The following is a 17,732-nucleotide window of genomic DNA, read 5'->3' on the forward strand; positions in this document are numbered from 1 at the left end:
CCTCGAAATGTATGTTTACTCATTTTGCCTTTGTTGGGCCAGCGCGAGCTGTAGTAGTAGTGTATGCAATAGCTTGGTCAAAAATATTGGTGCACAATCTCGCTGTCCCCGGTCACACACCTATCACCCCATGAAAGAGGAAGTTTGAAACTGCACAATTCACAAATTGAAACTAAGCCTTTGTTTTCTGTCGGATGGCTCGATGAGCGAGCCTAAAAAAGAATTGTAACGACTGTACAGCGTAGAATGAAAACATTGTTCTGGACTCTACCTTGTTACGTGCAGAGAAAACGAACAAAAGGGTGAACTCAGCAGTTTCCGTTTAAACAAAATTTATTACGAAAACAAAACTAATTGCTAAGTTAGGGACAGAGTACAAGCTTTAAAAGTGTACAGACTACTTATCTCAGCTGGGACGGCAAAGCTCCAGTCTCAGAGTTGTAACAGTCAGTCGGATGAATGAACAGTCCTTTGGCTTGCAGGCTTGAATTTGCACAAAGTCCACAGTATAAATCCAGCGTTGGCAGTGAAGGTCTTGAAAAGTCTTGAGAATGACTACTGCTGGAGTTTAGTAACACACAAGAGACACGATCCCCCAAGTCTGACTGGAAGCTGTGCACGTCCCTTTTATAAGGCATATAAGAACAATCTAGAACTTTTATTGACATGCTAATTACTGTTCTAAAATTATCTCCCTTACACAACTAATCAACTTTCCAGAACATTCCAAACATGACTAATTGAATTCAAGGTTGTGAGGTCATCAAGGGCAGTGACCTTGAGAATGTTCTAGACTAATTGAACTCAGGTCATGATGAGTGTGGGGGAAATGACCTACATAACACACCCCCTCTTCAAAAAAAAGAAAATTTTTCAAAGAAAAATCTTTCTTTTACAAATGTAATCTTAAAAGTGTGAACAACAATAAACTCTAAATACGAGAGAGACAGTCTGCAATTAAATTGTCTCTGCCTTTGATATGTCGAATGTCAAGATTAAACTCCTGTAACATTAAACTCCATCTTAGCAATCTCTGATTTTTGCCTTTAAATTTCTGCAGAAAAACAAGAGGGTTGTGATCAATATAAACCACTATTGGCTGATTTGAAGAAGTAACATAAACTTCAAAATGCTGTAAAGCTAATATCAAAGATAAACACTCTTTTTCAATTGTAGAGTAGTTTCTCTGGGATTTGTTAAATTTGCGTGAAAAATAGCAAACAGGATGATCTACACCATGACTATCCTCTTGCAATAAAACAGCACCAGCAGCCGTATCACTAGCATCCACAGCTAATTGAATGGCAAAGTGAAATCTGGTGCAGACAACACTGGGGCACTTTGCAGTATGGCTTTAAGTGTATCAAATGCCTGTTGGCATTGCTCTGACCAAACAAACTTTACTTTCTTTTTAAGTAAGTTAGTCAAAGGCTCAGTAATTGTGGAGAAATTGGACAGAATTTTCTGTAGTAACCAGCCATACCGAGAAAGCGCATCAGTTGTCGTTTGCAGTTTGGTATGGGAAAACTTGAAATGGCACTGATTTTAGCATCAACAGGTTTTACCTCACCCTGTCCTACAGTATGTCCGAGGTAAGTTACCCTTGCCCAACCAAACTCAGATTTGGCAAGGTTGACAGTCAACATTGCTTTGCTCAGTCTCTCAAAGAACTTCCGCATGAGCTTGATGTGTTCCTCCCAGGTGTCACTATACAGGATGACGTCGTCAACGTAAGCGGCACACCCGTCTAGCCCGGATATGACGTCGTTGATCATCCGTTGGAACGTTGCCGGAGAGTTCTTCATTCCGAATGGCATCACCTTGTACTGGAACAATCCGTCTGGTGTAACAAAGGCGGATATTTCACGAGCACGATCCGTCAGAGGGACTTGCCAAAATCCCTTCAGTAGGTCAAATTTTGTCACATACTTGGCTTTTCCCACTCGGTCGATGCAGTCATCAATCCTCGGGATTGGGAAAGTGTCTGTCTTTGTTAAAGTGTTGACCTTCCTAAAGTCCGTGCACATACGATAACTGTGATCTGATTTGGGAACAAGTATGCACGGCGAACTCCAGTTACTTTTACTGGGTTCAATAAAGTCATTGTCCAGCAGGTATTTGACTTCTTCCGGAGATATTTCGCTTTTGGTGGATTCAGTCTGTATGGATGTTGTTTTACAGGCTTACTGTCCCCAACATCAACGTCGTGATAGATGACGTTTGTCCTCGTTGGAACATCTTGAAACAGGTGTTTATATTCGTGGAGCAGTTCTTTCACCTGTTGTTGTTGTTCTGGCTGGAGGTGTGCCAACTTTGTAGACTCCAGCTTCTCCAGGATTTCTGAGTTCTGAAGCTTGACCGAGCCCAGCTTTGAGTTTAGAGTATTATCACTCAAGTCAGTTTCAGTATCACTATCTTCATAATGGTTTGAACTGACTGCACTGACAGGCTGAGTTATAGTAGGATTATCCCTATCCGAATATGGCTTAAGCATATTTATGTGACATAGCTGTTTTTGTTTTCGCCTGTCAGGTGTTATTATGATGTAATTTAAATCACTCAATTTCTTATCAATTAGGTATGGCCCAAAGTAACGAGCATGGAGTGGTTTGCCAGGAACCGGAAGTAGAACAAGAACTTTTTGACCTGGTTCAAACTTCCGTTTTGAGGTGTTTTTATCGTATTTGGTTTTCATTGACTGCTGAGATGACTCAAGATTTTCTCTGGCTAATTCACATGCTTTAGAGAGTTTTGTACGAAAATCTGACACATATTGCAAAATATTCAGACAATCATCATCGTCTGATAGGAATTTCTCTTTAACGAGCTTAAGTGGGCCACGGACTGTATGTCCAAATACAAGCTCAAATGGGCTAAAACCAAGAGACTCCTGAATTGACTCTCTAACAGCAAAGAGCAAAAAATGAATTCCTTCATCCCACTGTTTCTCTGTGTCAAAACAGTAGGTCCTTATCATGTTTTTCAAAGTTTGATGAAATCGCTCAAGAGCACCCTGACTTTCTGGATGATAGGCGGATGACCTATACTGTTTAATGCCTAGCTGATCCATTACTTGTTGAAAAATACCAGACATAAAGTTGGAGCCTTGATCGGACTGGACACATTTGGGGAGGCCAAATAAAGTGAAAAATTTGACTAAAGCTCTCACTATAGTCTTTGTTTTATGTTTCTCAGTGGTATGGCTTCTGGGAACCGAGTTGATGTACACATAATTGTCAGCATGTACTCGTTTCCAGATCTTGTTTTTGGTAGGGGCCCAACACAGTCTATTAGAATCCTACTAAATGGTTCTTGAAATGCAGGAATTGGCTGTAAAGGGGCCTTTGGAATGGTCTGATTTGGCTTTCCTACCATTTGACATGTGTGACAAGTTTTACAGAAATGTGTTACATCTTGCCTGAGATTAGGCCAATAAAAGTGACTGAGAATTTTATGATAAGTTTTCCTTACTCCCAAATGACCAGCCCAGGGCGTTTCATGGGCCAGGCGCAATATTTCAGCACGATAGGGCTTTGGAACCACAATTTGATGTTTTATAGCCAATCGTCATCAACCAAAACATCTGGAGGTCTCCATTTACGCATGAGAATACCAGACTTTGTATAATAGGAAACAGAGCTATCTGAAGTTTTACCTTCATCATCTACCCTGTCAAACAAAGACAAAATATCTGGGTCTTTGTGTTGTTCTGCAATGAGATTTGATCTAGAAAATGTCTGACTTTGGTCAGCAGAAGTTTTACTGGAAGTTTCAAATCCACGAGGGATAACGGAATGATCCGTGTCAAACACCTGACTGAGAAAGGTGTCATTTAAGTCAACATCTGTGACATTATTTTTGAGAGTATTTTGATTCTCGGAAGTTTTCTTTGACATGGCTCGAGTAATGGCACATGAAGGAAATAAATCGGGTATCTCTTGTTCAATTGGCTCTGGATCCTGATCTAAACTAGGATTATCAGTCACAAGTGGATTAGTAATGACCTTGTCCCCAGCAAGGTCGTTTCCAAGAAGAAGGTGAATCCCTTCAAAAGGCAAAAAAGGCCTAATACCTAAAGTCACAGGTCCAGAAACAAAGTCCGAAGACAAATAGACATTATGGAGAGGAACAGGAATAAAGTCATTGCAATCTACCCCTTAATAAGAACTTTAGAACCTGAAAATGACTTTTCAGAAAACGGCAGGGTATCTGCCAACAAAAGAGACTGGGAAGCCCCGGTATCTCTTAAAATTTTGACAGGGGTAGCGGAAGAGAAATCACTAGAAAGTGATATAAAACCATCATGAATAAATGGTTCGAAAATACCCATAATGCTATCTTGTGAAGAATTGACCTTGACCTCATTAATTGGGGATAAGAGGGGTTTAACCTCAGAAAATGTGTTGCACACATTATTAGACTCTAATTGAGTTGATGAAGAAATAAAGCCGGTTGGCTTAGATCCACTTTGACCACTTTGACCTTCACGTTTTCTTTTCAATTTGAAACAATCTGACAATAAATGGCCGTCTTTCTTACAATAATTACAAGAAAGTGTACCGAACTGTTTGTCAGGAGATTGAGACTTGGGATCTGATGATGGGGAAGTGTTACTTGAATTTTGTGAACTGTTGTCATTTGATTTCCTACTCTCCTTTGAAAATTCTTGGATGAAAAGGAGGAGTTAAATTTACCTGCATTGTTTCTGTATGAAAAGGACTGGGATGGTTTGCTGAGAAATGAAGATTTGTGGGTCAATGAATAATCATCGGCCAAACGTGCAGCAACCTCCAATGTATCTGCCTTTTGTTCATTGATAAATGTCTTGATGTCACTCCGGATGCACCTTTTAAATTCCTCAATCAAAACGAGCTGTCGTAATTTGTCATAATTCTGACTGACCTTTTCCGAAGAACACCAACGATCAGACAGTTGTTCTTTTGTTCGAGCAAATTCAACATAAGTTTGATCCTTCACCTTCTCACAATCCCTAAATTTCTGACGGTAAGCTTCAGGCACCAACTCATAGCCCTTGAGAATTAATTCCTTCACAGAATCATAATCTGAAGCCTGCTCTACTGACAACTGAATGTAAATTTCTCTGGCTTTACCCACCAAAGCACTCTGCAAAAGCATAGACCAGGACTCCTTAGGCCAATTCAGACTCTGAGCAATTTTCTCAAAATGGAGAAAATATTTGTCAACATCCTTTTCTTGGAAAGGGGAACTAACCTGAAATGCTTAGTGATGTCAAAACTGTCTGAAGGAAGAATTTTCCTGACTTTCTAAGCTCTAAACGTCTCATTTCTAACTGTAGTCGATGTTCTTCCAATTCTCTCTCCTTTTCTCTCTGTCTTTCTTCCATTTGTAATTCTTTCTCTCTCATTTGTAATTCTAGTTTCTTGATCTCCAAATTTGTCTGCATTTCTAATTCTAATTTTCTGAGTTCAGAGGTAGACTCGGGCTCATAATCTTTCAGGGTGGATTCCTCAAATTGGCCTAAATCAACTAGATGTTTGGCAATACGGTACTGTATTTCCCTCTTGCGCATAGATCTTTTAACTTCTACTTTAAGGAAATTTGCCAGTGCTATGAGGTTGTCTTTTCTGAGGGAATTAAATGTGTCCTGATCAAGGTCATCCATAAATTCGTCTGGTTTAAATTCCGCCATGATTAAATTTCGCTGAGTTCACAGTGTACAGTAGTTTTGAAAAGGCTGGCAAAATGTTGTCAAACGGCTCAAAATATTCGTATCCCGGACGAGCCCCCAATTTGTTACGTGCAGAGAAAACGAACAAAAGGGTGAACTCAGCAGTTTCCGTTTAAACAAAATTTATTACGAAAACAAAACTAATTGCTAAGTTAGGGACAGAGTACAAGCTTTAAAAGTGTACAGACTACTTATCTCAGCTGGGACGGCAAAGCTCCAGTCTCAGAGTTGTAACAGTCAGTCGGATGAATGAACAGTCCTTTGGCTTGCAGGCTTGAATTTGCACAAAGTCCACAGTATAAATCCAGCGTTGGCAGTGAAGGTCTTGAAAAGTCTTGAGAATGACTACTGCTGGAGTTTAGTAACACACAAGAGACACGATCCCCCAAGTCTGACTGGAAGCTGTGCACGTCCCTTTTATAAAGGCATATAAGAACAATCTAGAACTTTTATTGACATGCTAATTACTGTTCTAAAATTATCTCCCTTACACAACTAATCAACTTTCCAGAACATTCCAAACATGACTAATTGAATTCAAGGTTGTGAGGTCATCAAGGGCAGTGACCTTGAGAATGTTCTAGACTAATTGAACTCAGGTCATGATGAGTGTGGGGGAAATGACCTACATAACAACCTCCAAGGTGAAATTGACTATATCGTAAACGCGAAGTGTTCCATAGCACCGGCGTGATAAACGTAGTGACAGTAAACACTCGTATTTCCCTTGGAAAATGTCAGAACAATCACTCACTCATTGAAATCGGACGCGTACTTATATTACACGCCTGATCGTGTCAAACTTGACGACGCTGTTGTAAATTGTGAACAAAATATTTGAGCTTCGTCTTCCTCCACTCGGGTTGAATGTAGCAAGCCAGTAACGTATAACAGCCAGTTCACTGAGAATGAACCAGACATTTATGTTATACCCATCGTGAAAAGTACTACTTAATCCAAACATACACAGGCAGGATGCCATTGATCATAGACAAGCAGGAAACTGAAAATAAAGTCGGCAGAAGTTGAAAGATTGTAGTGACCTCGAGCATTGTTGAGTCATGAAATTTGATAATTGTCAGCAAATAGGTCAGAAGGTTTTATCTATAAAAGGCAGCCTTGGAAGTTTGGTGGGAACAGATGTTATAATAATAGTGTGAAATGGTGAAATTCTCAAACTAACAGTTGGGCAAAGGAGAGACTTGATGTGATTCCAATGAAGTGAAACTTAGTCTTACAATCTAACAAAATATACCTTATCATTACCGCAAAATCGCTGTTCAACAACTGTAGCAGTTTTCATTATTTTAATGCACAGACCACTTATCTTATCATGCTGAAAATGGTCTGTTGAACATCTGTTGGACGGAGCATTGGTGGTGGTAGGATAATAGGCGACTTTTAAGATTGCAGGCTTGTGATCAAAGTTGATGGGAATGCTACACACATTGGTATGTGAGACACTAGCTTCTTACAAACACTGCATGGAAAGTGGAAACCTGAGCTTTTGGCCTGTAGGCCGTATCAGACAAATACTAATACAACAAACATATCAGCATTTGGCAAAAAATCAGCCAGTACTCAACCAGTCGAAGCATGACTTTGCCTAGCAACTCGTCTGAATGCTATGTGACTAAACTAATAGAGTTTGGTCAGTGTATGCGTGGAAAATTTCAACTCCTCAAACATAAGCTAAATAGATGTTGACTTTTTGCTTACAAACTCTTAGCAGGCGTCTTCTATTCATTACCTAAGCTATAGAAACCTACTATGCTATATGTAAGAGATTCATATTTGTACTGAGTGAGGTGTCACAGTTGTAAATGCAATTAGTCAGTATTGAACAGTTCACAAGATGCACCAAATATAGTGTTGTCTAAATGAAGGAAATATGGCGAGAAGTGTGTAAATACAGAAAATTGACCATGCCCAAACACAACCACATGACCATCAATTTATGACGGCAGAACTAGTTTATGTCACCTTCTGACACAAAATTAATTTCAAAGTTTTCATTTTCGTTTTCATGGACAAGTCTTTTCTTGAATGGATTGTTCGGTGATTATATTCATGGTATACTTACTGTACAGGGGTTAGGAAATTGATTTTTACAGAGTTTTGCATTGTCAGGTACTTTGCAGCAGGACTGTCACCATTTTTCTGTATCGACTGAATACAACAATTTGAAAGACTGTGATGTTAATTAGGTTGTTTGGTAAAAATACAATCGTTGGCTTAGCTAAAAAAACAGACTACTGAACAACCTTTGTATTCAGTAATTTAAATTGAACATTGTTTCAAAGAAAAGACAAACAACAGACAGCACAAACCACAAATGGAAAATGTGACAAGTACAAATACCTCTTCTATGTCTCAGCTAGTGTTTTTTTTCTGAGAGAACCATGTTTCCTTGTCAAAATGCCAACATGCATAACCAGATAGCTGGATATCTAGTTGCCAGAAATGTTGGCAAGTGTGTGCTTGCAAGGTGAAAGTGTCAAGGAAAGAAATAAATGATAGTGTGTGGAACCTCAGTCTTGCTGTCAGTTCACTCTAACAGTAATTAAAGGTCTTCACAGGGTGATTCTTATTTTTCAAGGCTTGTTTCTATTCCAGCAAATTCCAATGTTCCAAATTACAGTGTATTTTTATCATGACCATTATTCTATTTATAGTATATATGCAGTTTCATTGTAAGAAACCTTTCAGTAAAATATTTCTTTAAAAATAATAAAATGCATTTTGAAATCGGAAAGGTTGTGTCACCGTACTGTAAGCTACATGTTCTTGTCTTTTTGGATGTTTTGAATTATTTACGCAAAGGCAGTGTACCGGTAATAGGTAGGTCTTGACCTAACTGCATCCACTGCTTTGGAATTCAACATTTAACAATTGGTGATATGAATGTCTTCACATTACCAGTAATCCAAATTTGAGCTTGAGGTTTGCTTACTGCAAGTTTTCCATCTGATTGCAAACTGTCCATCAAATTTTGTGGCGTCTTTTAAGTATTCTTGTAGAGCAAACTGATGGTATCTCACAGTCCAGAATTGTTATTTCTAAAGATGGTTTCATTATTCAGGAGAGGTAATTCCATCTTGCCTTTGTCCTTCAGTGCAGTGCTTCTCAATTGCATTCGTTTTGCCTCTTGAACATTCTAGAAAAGAAACAAGTCTTTTCAGTTGCTGTAATCAAAGAAGATTGTCATTGAAATGAAATAGAAGGTTACAGTGTTGGAAATTTAATTAATGAAGATACTAGTCTGTACCTCTGAACTAAGTGCTGTTTGACATTTTATTTAGAGATGTAGACCTTAGATTGATGGTGAAGACTACAAAAAATGAGAGGCAAGGCATCACTAATGTTGTTCTTTTCTTTTTATAGAATTGTGTACAGTAGTACATACTGATGAAATATTTACCCTCATTTTCATGCATGGATTGCCAGTTGGTGCCTGGCAAATGCACCATAAACACTTTACAAACATCATACTGCAGTCTTGGTATACATACGTATGTCATACATTTCGGAATACTGAAACCAGATTTGTCCATCTTGAAATCTGATTTTCTGTCTTTAAATCGAGTTAGCTAATAAAATAACCTATAACAGGGATAGACTTACTGAACAAAAGATCAGAAATGCTTGAAAAAACATGAAACAAACTCAAAGCTGATAAAACTCATTGATGTTTTTATTTTCATTTTGTAAAATTTTATTCAGTAACATGAAATAATCAAATATGCCAAAAGAATGAACTGTACTAATCTCTACAAAAACACATTGGATAGGTCAGCTATACCACTGCTATGATTACAGTCGCTTATCCCTCAGTTGTAAGGTCACAGACACACATTGACAAAGCCTTCAAAATAGCAAGGAGTTTCACTGATTTGGTTTTGTTTACCAAACACATAATTTGATCAATTGCCCTGCAGATATTTTTAGAAGCCCATTCTGCTAATTTTTCAATCATTGGAAAGTTGTAATTACAGTGTGTACAACAGATGACACCGTTGGCCTAGTTGCTGTAGCTTGTTTTGGTGACACACCCTATTTTGTCAGCCTGGCTTTGTCATGGAAAAAACAGTCCACTCATGTGACTGAAGGTATCAAGCACATTGGACAAAAAGCAAAATTCCTAGAGTGACCAACACTCTAAAGCAGCACTGAAGCATATCTGTAGCTTCATCTGATTCTGAAGTGATCTGTCCCTTTGAAGTTCAGACATTGTGCTGTATATCTTCATGTCCAGACACTATTTCATTTCATTTGATCCCTGGTTCAAAGTACATGGCTGTTTTAAAGACCCTTTGTGAAGGTTTATTTGTGCTTACTATGGTGACAATCAAATCTTTGTTATAGTTACAGATGGACCAGTAAGAATGCAATTTCCTCAAGGTTACCCATTGTTCAATCTTTCAACCAACTCTGATTTTGTGTCATGTCATTGGGCTGTTTGTTTCTTCACATATTCACCAAGTTGCCAGGGATAGAACAAATTTATTAAGAGGATTGTTGAAGTGGGCAACAGTGATTGCACTTGTAGTGCTTTTGGTGTGTTGTTGGCTGCAGAGGCCATGCTGGTATATTTCCAAATGTCATTTTCCTCAGCAGGACACCAGCTGCTTCCTGCCAGATTTGTTGATCTTACCATTCATTGGTGATATATTGCCTTGTAGCTCTTGCCATTTTGTCTCACAAATTTTTCGTAAAGAACTTGATCTGACATTGACCTGCCTTGGATAAATTTCCTGTCATCTGTTTACTCAATTTGCCAGCAGTAAGAATTCATTTCTCTGCATGGGCTTAAATCTCTTTTGCAGTTTTTCTCCAGGCCAGTTTACAATGTAAAATTACTCTTTTCAAAGAAACCAGTGTCATGTCAGGTCATATTCACAAAATCTGTTTTCCCCATCAGTAACTTCCCATTTTCACATAATGCTAAGAATTTGATTGTGTTAGAGAGTATAAAAGCTAAGAATATAGGCAGTCATTAATTAATCAGTCTTAACGTCCATCTGTCCTGTACCAAATTTAGGTCATCCCTAAATATTCTGCACAGTATATGTTTCTTGCAGTGTACTTGACAGGCAAAGGTATCGAGTATTTCAGATTCCAAAGCGAAAGTTGTGGTGTTTGAACTCATTACTGGTATTATACAGTGACAAGGTTGAAAGTTGAGCTATTATGAAAAAAACAACAGTTCAGTAATCAATGTCCTCATCAAGAATTTAGTTTGCTCAACAACTTCAGGCCCACTGTCTTCTAATTGTGAAACATTTGTTTGAACTTGGTTGTTTGAATTAAATTGGCTGTGTGCATAGTGTCATGCCCAGTGAATTTACCTACCTTTTAGTAGAATAACTTCAAACTGATCTACATGTAATGTATTATTGTCAAATCTTCAGATGCCATAAAATGTGATATTACACAGGAGGTATGTTAATGTAAATTATTGTAATTTATGGCAAACTATAGTATCAAGCTCCCTGTGCATGCATGGGAGCAGTCATATTATATTTTTACAAGAATGGTCATAACGTTACTATTTGCAGTTTTGCTTTCAGAAATTTGCCCTTTTACTATTTTGCATTTGCAAAGCACCAATCACCATTGTCAATTTTTAGAATGCATTCTATGCATACTTTGAAATGCAGATTACCTGGCCTATTTGTTTGCCTTTCTATTGTTCTGATTCCAACAAGTGTTCAGAATAGCCAGTTTCAGGGACGTGCCATAGCAACCATTCAGAGAATTTCAAAATCTGTTATACCTTTGGGTCAACATCCACAGAGCTTTTCACTGATGAGCAATATTCAGTATATTGTTAAATGTGGATCTGGCCACAAAGTGACCGTGAATATCTATATTCTGACTTCATACATGTAATTGACCTGTCCTTGGTTTTCTCAGTGTACCACTCCGCCAGTATGTGTTGTAAAATGTATAGTCTCAAATGATGCTTCTGTCACCGTGCCCATAATTGATCACTGCAAAATTTCAGCTCAGTGGTTGAGTATCAGCCCATGAAAAGTGACTGATTTGTATCCAATTATTTTTCCTGTACTTGGATCCTGTATTCAGAATGGTTATACATTGCATCTTTATGTGTAAGCAAATTACCTACAGAAATTAGTGGGGTTTTTCCCTGCTAGTTCCTGTCACAATTATCAGGTGATAAAACCAAGCAGTTCATCCCCAGAGGAAAGTATTATTATTTTCTGTAAATAGGAAAAGGTATTCTTTCATATTACTCTCGCACTCAACAGATAGCTGAGCTTTTTTTTTCTATAGTACATAATAAGACAGCTACATGTGTACAGTAAAGTGAAAATTTTCATCAAAAATGGTAGAAATACATTTATCATATTTTGATAACTGCTGTGGCACAAAATACAAATCAAAGATTTTGTGAATGCTTTGGTAAAATCCTTTGTTATCAGCGTAGGTCACATATCAGTGGTAGTTAAACCTTGCTGTCGTACTAAGACAATTTTAATGCTTTTTAACTTCATTGTTTTCCAAGAAAATCTCAGCACTCAGGAGTTGTTGCAGTTGTGTCAAGTTTTATGTGCAGTTGTCATGTTTTTAGGCTTTGAAAGATGTCTCCTCAATTGGTATTTTTTTTCCTTGAGCTACCACCACCCCAAAGCAGAGTGTAAAATTTATGTGCATGGTTGATTCCCACCAGTGGTGTTGGTCCTGCCAGCTGTTGATTTATTCAGTTGACCTTTAGCATAGAGAGATTGTACATTACTGATGGTATCATAAGACAGGAGGAGACCTAGGGGCGTTGCAAGTGCAACAGTTTCTCAGAAATGATAAATAGACCATTATGTTTCACTTGGCAATCTACTAAAGATGTCTGACAAAAGTCTGGCTTACTGCGTCTTCAATTTGTTTCAGCTGGTGTGAAGGAAGTGTGGTTGATATTTTCAGGTGAACTATAATAAGTGCTGTCTCTTGTGTTGAGAAATGTTTCTAGACTTTTTTAATATGAAGAGGTAGAGTGAATAGGAAATGAAATATTCCTCATACTGATGACTGGTGATAGATTAGCTGAACAGGAGATTTCATTTCAAAGTAGCTATCCTTTGAAAGAAATGTTTCCTTTGGCAAAACTCAAAGCTTGACTTTTTGACTATAGGATCAAATCCATCACAGTGTGATCTCTTCACTTGATTTGACATGTGTGTCTGATATTTAGAAAAACTCTTCTAATACCCTGTGTAATGGCAGGACTCGTCATATTTTTTGTTAGATTTTTCTACCTGATACTGTGACCAAACAAACATTCTTAGATGAGTACAGTGAATATGCTTCCTAAATCACAGAGGGATTTGCTGTGTACAGTTGTAACTTCACATATATGATAATTTCATAAAGCATCTGTTGGAAAAAACCCAAAGATAACAAAGAAATATATTTCATGTGTAAGATAACTGTACTGTCAATGAGTGGACTGACCTCAGTTGCATCACAGCTTTCCATAACCTCTGTGCCATGATAAAATGTGATCAATGAGACTTTGGAATTACCAGCAATAACATTTTATGAGATTTCTCAATACTGCTGGCCAATTTTAACTGCTGAACATCCATGGCTTGCTGCCAAGACAATATGCTTGTCATTTCCTTCCGAGAAGTATGCAGGCAGCATGAATTGCAAGACCGGTGGTTCCAAGCCGGATGGAGGACTCGCATCACACAATGGACTGTTATGTATTTGTAACCATGCCAGTTTATTTCCCCACACTAAACAAAATATATTCCAGACATAATCCACGTGAAAATGTTTCAATTGTACTACACTACAGCAGGAAAACTGTGTAAATGGAATGACACAATTACTGTATCCATGTCAGTCTGTTGGCTGTCCTGTAAAGGTATCAACAATATGACATATGAATGTGGTTTCAAACTTTGCTTGTGCAAATCTGTTGCAAGATTATTTGATGGCTACACAGAGTTAGCAGAACCCATCAATGACGGGCTAGCCTGACAGTCCACAATGCAGCATCATCTGGGTGGCCATTTCTTTCAGCTAATCCCCTCTCGCTTGAATAAGGTAATACAACTCAGAGGCTTGCCTTTGATGTTTATTGTACAGTGAATCCTGTCAGCTGGTACTAATGCTTTCCTTTCCCAAAAACTTGGACAGGACGGGTCGGTTGCTCTCATGCCAGTTTGTTTCACTCACCATTCTTTGATATTTTTTATTTTACACATACAAGTGTGCAAACTGTGGTCATTTATTATGGCACAGTTGTCAAATAAACATTTCCATATAGGTTCACTATAACATAAACAATATAAATATGTCTTGCTCAGGTCGTTATCAATTGTGACATTAGTAGTGTATGGTCAGTATCATGATAAACAAACATACAGCCATAGGCCACAGAGTCCCTTTCTCCATCATCTGGTTTTCATCATTTTCAGTATGGGTCCTTAACCATAGAAGGCTATGTAACAATTTTGTTTTTCCCATTATCACCAAGCAGACGGTTCAAAATCTTGCAATCATGGACTCAGATATTTTGCGCTTGAACCAGCACTGTCTCATCAATTCAAATGAAGTCAAACTGATTGCAAATTTTTCGTCCAAAAAGGAGACCAAAATTGCCATTACAAAATCACCAATTTTAGTGTAATTGCTTCAGCCAGACAAATATTTAATTTCATTTGCAAGATTTCACCTTAAAAAATATACATGTTGTGTGCGTACTTGTAGAAACAACCCAGGTATTACAACCTCATATTTTGAACAAAAGGTATTCACAAGCGTTTTAGTATTGTGTGTTAGGATACATTTACATAACAAAGATCTGTGACGTAAAGAGAGGTACTAACAGAAACGATAATTAGCGCTTTTTGTATCTTGATGGAAATTAAACAGACTGGCAGACTATTGTCATAATATCTTGGTATTTCCCAAGATATTTAGCTTGCTGAGTATTTAACAAACCGTATTAGTCTAGATATATGCTTGAATGTTGTTTCGGGAAAAATAAACTGTAGTGTAAAATATGCATGTGCAGGCTGTCAAAGTGAGTTAACAATTTGGACCTAGATTTACTTTTCATAATAGTGTGCAATTATACATATTCAGGTCATATAGACAAGGATTACTGAGTTTCATTTCACAAGAAGATATGGTTCTGAAATAGTAGGAGAAACACTATCAGATTTTACAGCTTGTTTCCAATCAAATTGAAATTAAACTTCAATTTTAGATTGCAAATTGTAACTTTAAAAAAAAAAATTGCAGGAAAATGTAGAATACCGAGTAATTGTACACATATCATTAGTACTACATCATACAAGATTTGCCATAAATTGTTATCCTGTGATCAAAAATAAATGTTGCTTTTGAAAGATGTAGTATTTTTTATCCCTAATAGTAATAATGCCATGTGACTCTTCATTATAATAACCATGCATTTTATAGTGTACTAAATTTTCCTGCAAGATAACAGAGTTTGCACCATCTGTAGTACTTCTACAGTGGTGAAAAGATTAGTTTCACACACGAATATGTTACAGACTTGTTCCACTAAGTCATCCATCGAATATATTTAGCTCAGCATTTGCCAATACATGTAATATTTTTTTGTTACTTAAATCCCAGTGATAGATGACCTTAATATTTTTGAAAGATACTTCCTGAAACAGAGTGTGCCAGTTGTCAGTGATTTTGTTGTAATTGTAAATTTTGAAAGTGGTGACAGGCAGGTTGAGGCATTGTGATATTCTTGTCCAGGGTCAGACTGTGATTATCAGCAATGAGTAATAACCAGCTGCAAGCAACATCTCACTATATGCTCGCTCTAATGGAAAATCTAAATGGGGCTTAATCATTTCCCATAATAATTGAGGTACAAGAGGGAAATTGCGTGGAGACACTGTCTTAGTACTGACGCCAGACTGGTATCTCAGTGGAAGGAAGAAGAAGACAGAGCTTTAATCAGTAAAAATAGAAAACATTGATCGTGTTGCTGTTCAAGAACTCTAGCTTTCTGTCCCCTGAGTTTGCAAAGTGAACTGGAAATGTGAATCAGTTTGCATGTAACTAGCTGCATTGTAGCCTGCTTTTCAGCAGCAGGCATTAGAAAATGACACAGTGGTTATGTTATCCTCCTGATATGTCAATGGCTAAATCAAAAGTTGGTATTTCACATCACTGGTACAGGGAGTATTCTGGAAAGGTTTCTGTGTAGACATGAACACAGTAATGTGTATCTGGATAACAGGTTTGGGAAAGCTAATTCCACTGTTGACAGGTATCATGGACATCAGTGGACTTGACAAATTAATTGAACCTGGGTTTTGTTTATCAAAAAATGAAGTTTTGCATGTGAAACACAAGAGGTAACAGTGAAATCAACATCTTCAATAGATTGCCTTGCTAGTCATGTCTTGATCACAATGGAACACTACTGCAGTGCAATTTCCCTTCACAAGACACTGATGTAAAAAACAGAAATGAAATGTGAGGACCCATCTGGTTTCTTCCCACCCAGACATTTTGTTTACCATGAATTAACCAATGTTCACCAGACAATTTTTTATAGTCCAGGGGAATGAAATTGCAGCAGCTTGTGTTACCCTGCTCATGATTATATTTCACCATTCTTGGTTTTCAGTGAGGTTGGGTTGGGAGAACATACACATTACACCCAAACAAATGTCCACAAGCTTTGAAACTCTGATCAGTACTCTCATAACAATCTGAAGAGTGCAGTTGTTAAAAGTTGCTGGCAAGCTGTTTACTGTGTCAGGGAATTCAAAGTAATTTCAGAAAGGGTCATTTCTTCCCAGCTAATGTAAGGCAATTACAAACGCCATATCACCTAAGAAATTTCTCTGTATCAATGTAACTGCTTCACAGTAAAATTATCACTTGTCGTGTACTGGTAGTCCGTATATGATATGTTCAATTCAAGAGACAGGCAAAAATATTCTTTAACAGCATATTGCCAAATTGTTATGCATGTCAAAATTGTTGACATTGGTTCAGAAATACTTTACAATTCATGCATGTCATTAGCTGCTTAGCCCCTAGTATGTGAAATTATGTATTTTGAGTGATATTTTGTTTGAAAACTGCCACTGTTCTTGTATGGTTACAGTACCATAATATTGTACTTCTGATGGATTTGATACTTTACTGATTGAAAATACTGTTTGATTCAGCCACAAAATTATATTTGCTACTTATTAAATTGAAATTCTCATTTCCATGTAGCATGTTGATCTTTGTAAAGAAAATCCACATCAAACATACTTGATCTGATCTTGAATGTTTAATCTCACGAAATTGTATGTTTAGTAATTTGTGTGTTTAGTCTGAGGATGAATGAACGGAAATTCCATGAAGAATGCTCTAATAGTGCTGATAATTCCTCTCTACCAATGAATGGAGATTATCAGTAATGATAATTTCCTGCTCAAATGACCTGGCAGCACTGTGGCCATGAACTCTGTACAATATCATTCCAAAACCTAATTACCTAACATAAATGTCTGAGGATCTCATGGGTTTTTCATTTGTTATGACCCACATGGTGCTGTCTGAAGAACAATCATGAAATGCAAACAAACTGCTCCTCTTTCTAGGCATTGTAAATAATTTACGAGCTAAATGAACATAAAGCCCCAACCTGACCATAGCAACGTTCAGTATGTTGAATGGCCCAGTATGCATATTTAGAGAATGAATCACTAATGCAGAAAATAGAATTGATTAAAATATAACACTCAGCCAGGTCATAAAGATAGCAAGCTGAAATCATTATTGTGAATTGACCTTTTTGCAATGGCATTACTTGATACTGTACCTCTTTCAAAATTATACTTGCTTTTGAAATTTTGGCAATGGATTTGAGAAATATTTGCATTCATTCAACATTTATGGTTTTTTAACCCTTAATTGCATTGCAGAAGTCCAAAATTGTAGGTACATGTTACCATAATGTATATATATTTACCATAATTTTAATGAAACAGATGGCATTAAG

At 37.4% G+C, this 17,732-nt stretch overlaps 1 protein-coding gene across 2 annotated transcripts in view; it reads left to right on the top strand.

The window, feature by feature from the left end:
* LOC139120741 (probable JmjC domain-containing histone demethylation protein 2C) overlaps positions 1 to 17,732 on the top strand; it is a 94,320-nt gene that overhangs the window by 388 nt on the left and 76,200 nt on the right. The gene's annotated exons all lie outside the window — the stretch shown is intronic.

Source organism: Ptychodera flava, chromosome 20, assembly GCF_041260155.1.
Source record: "Ptychodera flava strain L36383 chromosome 20, AS_Pfla_20210202, whole genome shotgun sequence".
Lineage (NCBI taxonomy): Eukaryota > Metazoa > Hemichordata > Enteropneusta > Ptychoderidae > Ptychodera > Ptychodera flava.